The 12,599-nt window shown below is 40.6% G+C and overlaps 1 protein-coding gene across 2 annotated transcripts in view; it reads right to left on the bottom strand.

Moving 5' to 3' along the window:
- Nucleotides 1–12,599, bottom strand: part of SHROOM4 (shroom family member 4) — a 195,750-nt gene that overhangs the window by 96,171 nt on the left and 86,980 nt on the right. The gene's annotated exons all lie outside the window — the stretch shown is intronic.

The raw sequence follows: 12,599 nt of genomic DNA on the forward strand, positions 1-12,599 counted from the left end.
AATAAAGCAAAGCAATATATCCCCAAGTGTCCTTGCGTATGGTTAATTTTACATGTAACATTCTTTTCACCGCAAAGATGAGTTCTACCGATTGGAACATCAATTCCATCCATGGTGATAGGAGTCATCTCATCCATCCATTAATCATTCCTTAAGTGTTTAGTTAAATTCTATTATGCACAGGACAACATGCTACATGCTAGAGATATAGAAATGAACAAAACTCTTAGCTCCTAGCCTCAAGGGCAGGTTACACATAAAGTTTATGTGTCCTCTGAGATGGTTAGGTGAAAAAAAAAAAGGGTTCAACCCACCAATGTAGTCAGGAGGTGTTTTTTTCTGGTTTTTTTTGGGGGGGTACAAGGGAGGTAAGGGTGATTAAATTATGGAGTCCTTAGGGGACAGTAAATTCTAAATGGGGCAACCAAGGGCTGGTCTGTGCTGAAGGTGTTCTTATATTTACTTCTACTCTTGTTCCAATCTTTCTCAGTCTTTTTTAGCATCCACCCAATCTATCCCCACACCATAGAAGTTAGAATATTGCTGAGCTTTAGGTTAGCCAGCTCATGTGCAATTTGGCAGATGAGACCTCCTGGGTGCAGAGAAAAATGTTAATTCAGGATTTTAAAAACCCCATCAAATAAATTGAACTTCTTAGTTGAACCACAGACCGTCATTAAACTTATTGCTGTTAACCCAGTAGTTGTTTTTTAATTAACCTTTGTCTGAAAAATCATAGGTTAGCCAAGTGACACTGAAAAAAAGTGTGTGTGTTTGTGTGTGTGTGTGTGTGTGTGTGTATCTCTTCGTTCTGGTACCTAGGCCACTACTCAAGACAAAACAAGCCAATATTGGTAAATGGGGAACAACTCTCAGCAAATTAATTAGGATTACACTCTTATTTCCATTGTCATTATCATTATTACTTCACAGTCACGGCTGCCTGCTGCCAAAGGAAAAAAAAAAGAAAAAAAAAAGCAAAGTGCTGTACTTGAATTTCAGAAGTTCTGTTTGAATGACTCATTCCTTTGGCATCCATAGAAGGCCCTCAGCATCAGGCAGAACTTTCAACACAGATCAGCCATTTGAAAAGGTTTCCTGAGGCTAATGAAGACCCACAAACGGGAGTCTAAGTAATGAATGCTAATAGATTTTCCATGTTGATGTACATTAGTCTTAATTCACTCTACTCATTTTTTAGAAATTCATACAACTCAATTATCTATATTACTGTTACCAATAACAAGTCTTCCTTTCAATATGTATTGATATTAAGTACCACGTTCAGTTAATTAAGCACTCTGTTACATCAGGAATATCTCTGTTTATTCCAGGCCACAAGATGAAAGGGGGGAAGCTTTTAAACTAAAATCCTTAATTATTGCTGTAGCAAAAGCTCAGACATTTTGCATTCCCTACTGCCACTGCAGCTGCCACTATCTGAGTCCTTGCAAAGACTCTTTCTTGGACTACAGCATCAGGGCACCTGTTCATGCCCCATTTTTTGTTCTATGCCCCTTGTTGCCACCAGCATCCTCCTCAGGACAGATATATTAAGTGTAATAATGCCACTTTAGTACAAGTGTGAGGATGCTCAGACAAGAAACCAGCAAATACTTTGTACCCAGCACAATCTCAGAGTCCACATGGGTCTAAATCAGGAAATGAGACTACATTTGGTTGAAGATCCTTTGGAGTAGACTATACCCTAAACTCACCCTTTTCCAGATCCAGGGTATTTACTGAGCTGTGCAACAGACTTCTTACTCCTCCGGACTTTTTGGTCCATTTTTATTATTGCTCACTAGTCTTTCTCCTCCCTCCTTTACTTCTACATTCCTGAGATCCAGCATGTCTTCTATTTATTGTTTAGCCTTCTGACAGCCAGTTCTCCAAGTCAATTGCTCAACCACACATTTGTTTATATGGAAGACAAAAACAGATGTTCATGTTTCCATCAAAGAAATTAAAAGAAAAGGAAGGAAGGAAGAATAAATGGGAGGGAGAGAGGAAAGGAGTGGGAAAAGAATATATATATTCTTCTATTAATATAAAAGGGTTTGTTTTCCCCTTCCCACCACCCCACTCATAACTCGGGCTGGGGCCCAGGAAAGGTGTGAATCAACAAACTTGTTGAAATTAACATACCCTGCTTGAGGGGCTGCATAACATCTCATGATGCTGTCCATTCAGTAAGGCTGGTCAACTTTCCAGCTCTTCCTGAATCAGACCTTCAGGGTGGCTTTCATACTTCATTTGAAGTGTTGTGAATTTTCAGATTAGACCCAGATGCATTGGAATATTGGTATAAACACACAGCACAAAGCCCAGTGTAAACGATGGTTAACTTATGTGTCATTTTGGATTATCCAAGTGATTGCTAGGCTAGCAGTGAGTGGCCCAAGTAATTGGAAATTGATTGCATAAGAGGTCATATAACCAAAATCCAGCTGGTGTCTGGAAAGCTGGAAAAAGCTGATTGACCTTGGACAAGTCCCTTTCCCTCTTGTGGCCTCTCTTACCCTTACTGGTAAAATGTGTAAGGGGGCCTGACCGTATGATCTCTTGGGGCTCTGACAGCTCTGGGCCCTTTCAGCTCTGACATTCAGTGACCTGTGAAGAGTTAGCAAAGTCACGCATTATCCTTCTGCTGACACATATAATCCCAGCTTTTCGCCCTATTGTACTTTGCCTTCACCCATGTTTCACTCCTTCAGAACTTACTAATTAACATCCATTTCTCAATTCCTCTCGGTCTTTATCCATTGTTTCAATGGTCCACCAAGGTTGGGACACTTAGTAATACCCAGTCAGGACACTGAGAGAAAGAGATTCCTGAAACCCCATTTTGTGCTAATGAGCTGGTGGTTTGGAAATTTTTGATGGGTCTTCGATGAAGCATGAAGTGCTCTGATAGCTGTCAACAAAGGGACAAGTTGGCCCCTTGAGAGAAAAGGCAAATAAAAATTGACTTAACAGCACTTACTGGCTTTCTAGAAGCTTTTATTTAGTCAGATACTAGAAAATACTTGTTTGGGTCTTTTGAATAAACTTAGGAGATGAAAAAGTAAAGGAAAAAATTAGTAAATCAGGTTTATATTTTTAAATGCATTCAGGAGGAAAAACACCATCTGCAACAATAACTGACAGGTATTGCATGCCTATTACTGTAGTGTAAGAGCAGCATTAAAAATCAATGACATCATTGTGAATACCTCTGCTTGCTACAGGAAATTTATTGGAAAAAAGTAGGCATCAGCTGAAACTTTCTTGGTCAGTTTTAAGTGTTTCTGGCCAAATCAACAGCTCATACTCTTACCTCCAAAAGCTTGTCCATAGTCTAAGAAGGCAAACAACATAATTGTTTAAATTTGTGTATCTTTTTTTATTGCAAAAAGACAGCAGAGGTCCACCCAGAATACAGCAGTCCCATTGCTTTAAAAAAAAAAAAAAAGACTATATCTTCTGAATGTCCTTTTGGTACCTTTGAAAGATTTTCAAGTCTTTAGTAACACACCAGACACCTGTTCAGCAATTTGGCCTTTTCTTGGAAATCCATACAGAGAAAATGTAGAGATGGAGATAAGCTGGCTTTGGGAAGTTTTAACTATTAGGAATCAGGATCATCAAAGAATGGATAAAGTTCTTACTTGTTCTGAAACTTAGTTTGAAATCCTGAGCAAACCATAGGTTGGGGGCTATCTGTTCCTGATCTGTCCTCTTTTCTCCTGTTGGTCTCTTAGAATCTCATCATACTAGGAGAGATTAATCAGGGTGCCCTGGACATGGGAGATGCAGGCTTTTAAACCTCTGCAATCTTCTTGCCATGGTTTTCAACACTCTCATTCAACACTGGCTGCCCTAACTTGTCTGTCTCAGCATCTTCTTCCCTTAAAAATCCCTCTCAAATTTCCAAAGCAGTCTAGATTAAGAAAACAAGAAACTCATCTTCCCTACTTTATCCCAGCTTCCTGAAAGGCAAAACAGACAACAAAAACCTATCTCTTAAATAAATAAGAATTTAAAAACAACAGCCAATTAAAGATATAAGTGGATCTGGTTCAAAGGAGTAATCCCTGTATGTAGACAGTGTGAGGAGGTGGACACCAAACAAGAAGCTATTCTTTCCCTCTACCAGCTAAGAAGCAGACACCCAAATCCTACAAGAAGCTTCCCCAGCATGTAAAGCTCTGTGGATCAGGCCTAAGGGCTCTCCTGACCTCGAGCCAACAGAATTATGTTGTACCCTACAGCATGACCCATCCCTACAGACAGCGTCTTCCTCCCCAGCTGCTTAATCACCATCTAGTTTACTAATCCTCACAACAAAGGCCCTCTAAACTTCAAATCATTAAATTTCCCTGGGGATTAGCTCAAGTCAAATTCTAAGCATCTGTGCCAAAAACTCATTCAGCCCAGTGCCAAGCTCAGCTCTAGGAATTTGGTGATGAGGACAGGGGAAGGGAGTCAAAGCACTGTCCCCTATGTCAGCAAGCAAAGGTGAGTTTGTCTTTGCTCCTACCAAGTCAGACCATCCTGCTGTCACTCTAAGCTAGGTAAGGGGAGACAAACTGACCACACAAGAGTAAACTCTGGGTTTCTTACATTGCTAGTTGATATGCTCACTGTGGTCCTGTTTACTTTGTCAGCTATAGCTGTTTGTTTACATTGAAGTCTTCTGCTGACATTAACGTTACGTTTGTCATAAATGTTAGTCTTTGTTGGTTTAGGACAATAGTGTCTGGAATGGATGGAGTACATATACCCCAGCCTGTATACAAGTTGATCCACTGGAACTTCTGTTTATATTTATGTTTATCTAAAAATATAAAAATCAAGGTTGATTAATATTTAATATTGGTGATAGCAAATTACATCATCTGTAAATAAAATTATATTTGTTGGGGACACATGCTCAAACGTTTTTACTGATGTAGCTTTTTACTAAAAACTTTGGCCAGATCACAGACCTAAGTGAGAGGGCTAAAACCACAAGACTTTTAGAGAAAAACATAGAGCACATCTTTGCAACCTTGATGTGGGCAAACATTTCTTAGGCAGGATACAAAAAGCAGAAATCACGAAAGAAAAAGTGATATATTAGAATAATCAAAATAAAAAATCTTTGTTAAAGGTGGCATTAAAAAAGTGAAGATAAGCCACATGCTGGGAAAAATATTCATACATACATATATTTGACAAAGGATTTATATCCAGAATGGTAAAAGAACTACAAATCAATAAGAAAAAGACAAACAGCCAATTAACAATTGGCAAAAGACTTGAACAAGCACTTCACTAAAGAAGATAGCCAAATACCCAATAAACATATGAAAGGTGCTCAATATAATTTTTCATCAAGGAAATACAATTTAAAATCACAGTAAAATATGACTATATATCTGCCAGAATTCCTAAAATAAAAGAGACTGAAAATACTAAGTATTGGCAAGAATGTACAGCAGTTTGAATTCTCCATATGCTGGCAGGAGCGTAAAATTGTAAATCACTTTGGAAATCTGTATAGCAACTCTCAGATTCAGCAATTCACACCTAGGCATACCCAAGAGAAAGAAGTGCATGTGTCCATAAAAAGATTTGATTGCTCATAGCAGCTTTATTCATAATAGACAAAAACTGGGGACAACCCAAATGTCCATCAAAACAGATACATACACGAATGGCATACTATACAGCAATCAAAAAGAACACACTACTGACCCATGCAATAAAATGGGTGAATCTCAAAAGCATTATGTTGAGGGAATGAGACAAGACTAAAATAATCTGTACTGCATGATCCCTTTTATATGACGGTGCAGAACAGACCAAAGTAATTTATGGTGATAACTCTGAATAGTGGTTAACTCTGGAGAGAATACACTGACTGTAAAGGCATGTGAGTGTAATTTTCTGGGGGTGCTGGAAATGTTTTACATATTCATTGGTTCCTGTTTACATGAGAATATAAATATCTAAAATTCATTGAGATTTGTGCATGTTACTGTATGTATTTTATTCCCTAATTTAAGTAAGAATTAAAAGAATAAAGACCTCTAGACTATACAGCTTATATTTCTGAGGTAGGGATGAATACTTCTTAGGCATTATTTTCACATACTCATAGTTTCAATCACGGCAAAACATTTCTTTTAAAAGGTAAGCCTTCACAATAGAGCTATAATCTATGAACTTGACCATTGTTCCTCTCTGTTTTGAGATAGTATTCATCTACCCCACTCCCCATAAGGTAGATGATTTCAGTAGAAAATGAAAATGAAGACCAACACTTCATTTTCTTTACCTGCCAACTGGTAAATGTGAAAAAAATTTTAATCTCCAACCAATTTCTGTCTTGACATATCATAAAAATGGAATCAATCCCTCACCCAATGTTGGAGCCATCTACTGCTATTCTTCTTGGCAATCTCACATATGTCTCTTTCTTATGGTCCCCAGAGTTCCTGACACCCACTTCTAGAAGCCTAACCTCATCAGGCCATTGTCACATAGGCAACTAACTTTTTCTCAGGCATCATTACTACCCCCTTATTGGATTGCCTATGCTTCTTGGCTGTCTAATAAGGTATGACTTCCAGCAGTACAAACGATCACAGAACCTAGCAAAGCTGATGTGCTAGAGAGAGTTCAGGGAAGACCAAGGTGGAAGAAACTGGAGGAAAGGATGTGGTAGAGTGCTAGAAGATTTGCTCCTGGCTTCTAGAAGCAGTTGTCAGCGACAAGAGTTCATTATATGCTCCCTTGTGGTAGGACTAAAACAGTCCAGCACAAACCAAAAAGTCCATAATGCCCTCCATCATAAAGAGAGCACCATGTGCAAGTCTAGCATGTGAGCCTACATCCCACCTAATATAAAAACACTGTAAAGAGGACATACCAACTCATCGGCATTTATGAACTGTGCATTAATACTTTTAAAAACGTCAAAATTAAAATAAGAATGTGTGTTAAATTCCACCAGATTACCAGAGAGAGATGGAAGCAATTCTACCTGGGTTAATATAATCTACATTTCTCCAGTATCAACCCATTGTTGACGGGAAAACTATTCTTCAAGTTGACCAAAAATGCCTTTTTAACTTGCCAGCTGAATGTGAATGAGTTAGATACAGCCTTCCAGCCCAAAAGGATGTGATTAACTATCTGGAATCTGAACCATCCTGAAGCTAGGTTCACTCAATAACTCACTGCTGGTTCCCTGAAGCCATTTATTTATAACCCATTATGCAAAAAGCCAAAGACAGTTTCTAAAGAGTGCACATACCCAACATTAGTCATTTCTGACTGGAGAAGGACCAAGGGACTAAACACCCTTCAGGGGAGGGACATAAGGCTGCTGCTGCTGGAAACTACTAGGCCTGCTTGGCTGCCTGGAAACCACTTGTCCAGCTTAGTAGGAGCCTGTGTGCCCTCCACCAGATGTGGACGGAAGGAAAGGGGGCTTGCTTTGTATTTTCCAGAGCTGGGTGCCTGCATGCCACTCTCAGAACATTGTTTGACCCTGCCCAGGCCCCCTTTACCCAACAATGATTTTAATCTCTGGTCTTCACTTGGCGCTCTGACCAATGGGAGATGAAGAAGGGGAGGAAGGGGAGAAGAGGCATTCATTTAATTTCTCCCATCCCTCTGAATAACTGCTACCAAAGCAAATAGCTCCCAAACAAATAACCTACCAAGGCATACATGTATGTTGCGAAGACAATAACAATAATATCCTTTACTGACCCTAGGATAGATCTTACTTTTAATTAAACCGGTGCACTTGCTGCTGCTTTCACATAGTGCTGAAAATCTGGGAACAAGTGAGCCATCACACTGTCTGTTCCAAGTTACTGTCCTGTTCACATGGCGACTGAAAAATGACACATCACCTCTTTCCTGCTCAGCAAGACATGCCAAATAACATAAAACAAAACTGAGTTTCTACAATTGAAAAAGAGAGAGAGAGAGAGAAAATGCACTCAAATTGCTATGTGTGTTAGTGGTGGGTAGGGGCTCTTACATCAGAGGTCATTTCCCTTTGCCATGCCAGGATTAGCTTGAGAGGGACGAAACGATGGGCATTTGAGTTCAAGACCTGGGGAATCAAGAAGGGCAAACGGTGCTGGAAGGCATGCTTTCTGGTTACCAGACTTGCTTTTTAGGTTAAGGCTGGGTGAAAAGACAGAACCAGATTTTTAGCTTCTGTCCCTGCTCACTCTCACTTCTTTAACCTTAAACACAAGGGTAGAACCCTATCCCTTCTCCTATAAGGGCTGACCCCTCTGATAGCAGACCCCACAAACCTTGGCACTGAGGATGTTTCTCACAGCCAAGGTCACTTTGGTGATTTTCCTCCTCCCTTCAAACTTTCTCCAATCCTCTTTAACCACCCCTACCGTGTATGCACATTCTCTCTTCCACTCCCACCTCCCTCCCCCCACTGGGTATTTGAGCTTGCCTTCTCTACCTCATCCTCTCTCCTGTTCCTCCCTGCCCCCACCCTCTCTCCCTGAGTTTCCAATGGGCAAACTTCAAGCACTCCTGTCATTAACATCTGGCACTTGCATTCACTAATTAAATCAGACAGACCAAGGAATGATTCTTACAATGTAAACAGCAGCAGATCAGAAGCTGTACATGATCTGGCCATTCGTGCCTTTCTGACCTCATTTCCCACAACCCCTCACTCCCTGCACACACATATACTGCAGTCATACTGAACTTTACGTTCTTCAGAGAGGTCAAGCCCATTCATACCTCAGGACCTTTGCACTTGCTATTCTCTCTGTTGAGAACATTCTTTTTCTAGATCCTTACGTAGCTCCTTTTATCATTCAGGCATCAGCTCAAATCTTGCCTCTTCAGAGAGGGCTTCCCTGACCCACGATATAAAGTAGATTCTTCCTCTCCTTCCCCCACCCCAATCCTCACCACCCTCCATCACATTACCTGTTTTGTTTTCTTCATAGAATTTATCACCATTTTATATTGTCTTGTTTATTTCTATGTATTTACTTTCTGTCAAGATACTTACATTATAGTGAGGGAGACAGTCAATGTCTTTTTACAGCTCTATCACTGGCACCTACGAAAACAAATGTCTGTATTGAGCACATAGGAGTTGCTCAATAAATATTTGTTGGAATTAGAAGAGATCTCAGGATACCATTCATTTGCCTCATTCTGGACAAGTAACATTATTTTCACTTTGTTGATCATATAACTGATGTTCAGGGATGTTACATGACTTGCCCAAGATAGAGCATCTATCAGGTTTAAAATATTTTCTTCTGCACAGTTGTGACAAAACCTTTTTTTTTCCCCCATAGGTATATTGCTATCCATACTCCTTAACTAGCAATGCAAAGAGTTTTTGCAAAAGAGACACTTAAAGCTTTTTAAAAATAATTATTATTATTGGCTCAGAATATTCCAGAATAATTATCCTTTGAGCTAAATATTCCCTGTTTGTCATGAGGTGCCCAGAGGTGAATGTTAAACTCTTAATTTGGTGGGAGGGATGAAGCCTTTAAGGAAACTTAGGTGCATGGCAATAATACTTTGTATCCAGATACGACTCTCCTTAGTTTTTATCATTCCCAGCCTCAAGAAGATAATTTAAAACACACACAAGCCCCAGCCCATGGACACTGGGAGATTTAACTACTTCTAGCATCTGGGAATTCAAAGTAACATCGACTCCACCTTCCTATGTACAGATATCACAACAGGCCCTTTCAGTCCATCATCCCTGAAAAATTTAAGAGCAAATCCAGACGATGGGCATAAACCACATTCTAATTTGATTTAGTGCTTAGTTAACTAGTTCCCTCAGACCCCTAAAAAGGTGTGTGTTGGGTGGGGGAAACCCTCACCAATGTCTGAATGAGACTTTGCCCTAACCCAGTTTCATGCGACTATAGTTCCTTCCCTAAGGGCCATTTGTTCAGTGGGGTTCAGCATTTTATACCTTTGTGATTTAATGTGTATACCTCTGTGAGGCCTTTCATGTAAACAAATTCACAAGTCAAAAAAAAAAAATCCTTTGTCAAGCCAGGTTTTCTGATTTGGGGTTTGGAAAATATGGCCACCATGAAATAGCTAAAAAAAAAAGTTGAAATATTTGTAGTGTGCATTCAGTCTTAATAGACAATAAGTGATAGTGAAGTTTTGTCAGGTCTGATTCAGATTACCTGTGGCTGCTGTGAATTATACGGAATTACACAGAGTTTAATGGTTCCCTGGCAATTTGCCTTGGCTCAGAGCCAAGGCAGCTAATGCTTCAATCAAACTGCTCTCCCCACCCCCACCCCAAGACAATTTCTGTTCCTAAGTCTTGCTTATATCTGTTATGAAGCCTTCAATGACACTCTCATACAAATGCCAAAGGTTTTTTTTTTTTTTAATCTCTGTCTCTTTCTCTTCCTTTTTCTTCTTTATGGCCAGGTATATTAACTACTACTTTAGCTTTGCTGAGACAAACTGCCTGGCTAGTATTTATGAAGAGAAGATCTTTTAAAGTTTGATTAAAATGGAGGAGCCAACAGTCAGAAGAAAACAGGACAAATAAAAGTTGGCCCTATCCCTTTCCTCTACAGTGCTATCAGTTAGATCCAATCACCCTGACTGGCATGGTCCCTGGATTCACCCTGCAGGGCAACTTAAGAGAGCAGCCCTCCCACACCACGAGAGCAATTCAGCAACCCATCTGTTCGAAGGAAGATAACCTGACTGACAAAGAAAATCGCATTGTGTGACAAGTTACCCTCCTCTCTTTTAGGAACCCAACTGGCCTTGAAGCTGGGATTCTGCCACAGATTGCTGGCATCACATTCACAGAGCTGGGACAGTGGACAAAGGCCAAGTATACGAACATAGGCCAGAAAAGTCCTCAGCAAACTTGCAAAAAAGGCATGTACCACTCTGAGATGCAATCGTTCTGTGGATAGCAAACATTCTGGGCCCAAACTCTCTCATCAATCCCTGTTCACTCCTGTCCCTCCAACCTCTCCTAAAACCTCCAGTGGCACTTCAGTACCAGCACTTCCTGCTCTTTGGCTAAACTGACTCCTTAGACCCTTTGTCCAGTTGATTCCAAAGTCACATTTATTGGCTATACTAGGGAGAAAACTCATTTTAAGAGACTAGCTGCCATAGAACCAGCAGGAGGGGAGGGCAGAAACCACAGGATTCCTACTCTGCACTGATTGCCACTAACTCATTTCAGCTGCTAAGGGGAGGCCCTGTTGGGGGAGCCAGGAGAGGAAATGGGTTCCATGTACAGTCCACTTTAAATTGTTCACAATTGCGTGCTTGAAAACAGTCTCTACTAAACATTTAGCATGCCCATTAGCACAAGCCATAAAGCTTTCGGCTTTGCTGCACTGTTAGCCCAGGCTGCCTAAGCTGCTTCCCTGTGGCAAAGATGATTAAAAGACTGTAAAGTCAGATACATACAGGAAGGATAAGGGAGCTGCAAGGATGGTTAAACCTGGGCCCAGGAAGGGTGGTTTAATATGACTTCCAAGCACATAAAGAACTTAGAGGGTGAGGACCATCTGTCCTCAATTTTGATTGAAAGCAGAGAAAAGGAAAAGAAACTGAAATTGCAATGAGAGGGACTGATATTAGCAAGAAGGAAGAACTTCCTGCCAGGGAACATAGGTAAATATTAGACTGAGTGGTGGGTCAATGAAGGTTGTGGAATTTCCTTCTTTGGAGTGGCTCTTCTGTCTGGGCTCTTCCTGTGTGGTCCTTCCAGAGAGTGGGAGAAGGAGGAAAAAAGGCAGCCAGAGGTCCCATTTAGTCCCTTTCAGTACTCAGTACTCTCTTACTTGTAACATTCCAGGATCTGTAGCAGGCATCACTGAGACACTTGAAAAGAAAGAAGCAACTGGCAGCTTGTTGCTCTCAAATGTTTAGATTCACCCTAACTCTCTAGCCCTTTCTAGGAGCCAAGCTTTTGGCCTGGCCCCTACAATTCTGAGAAAGAAAGCAAAGATTTGCTTTTGGCTCCCCAGGGCTCCTAGGCCATGCATATGGGAACAATATTTTCTGAACCAAAAAGTAGAATATGGTCTGACAATTATATTTATTGGGACAAAAGGATAGAATATGTGAAATCAGAGCTGTCCCAGGAAATCTGGGACGTATGGTCTCCATAGCCACAAACATATCTTTTCTGAGGGTCCCAACACAGGAGGGAGTTAATTAAAACTATGCCATGTGGTTTGGGGCCTGGGTTCTTTCCTTGTCTGCAGCAAGATCCGTTAGGACTGTGGAAAGCTAGGGTCATAATAAGCCCAGTACAAACTGAAATTCCCGCTGTGCAGGTTAGAGAAAGAGATAGTCTATGTGCCTGTCATCCCTAGAATCCCTCCACTCTAAAATGTAGCAGGGGATAAGGGACATGCCTGTTCTCTTTGAGCCATATATAATGCCATAGTTACACAGGGGAAGAAATATGGTCTGGCACAAGGGATTGTATTTATTTATTCATTCATTCTTTCCTTAGACAGTGGCTCTCAAAATATGGTCCCTGCACCAGCAGCAGCAGCATCTCCTGGGAGATTGTTAGAAATGCCAATTCTCAGGAC

This window comes from Lemur catta, chromosome X (assembly GCF_020740605.2).
Source record: "Lemur catta isolate mLemCat1 chromosome X, mLemCat1.pri, whole genome shotgun sequence".
NCBI lineage: Eukaryota > Metazoa > Chordata > Mammalia > Primates > Lemuridae > Lemur > Lemur catta.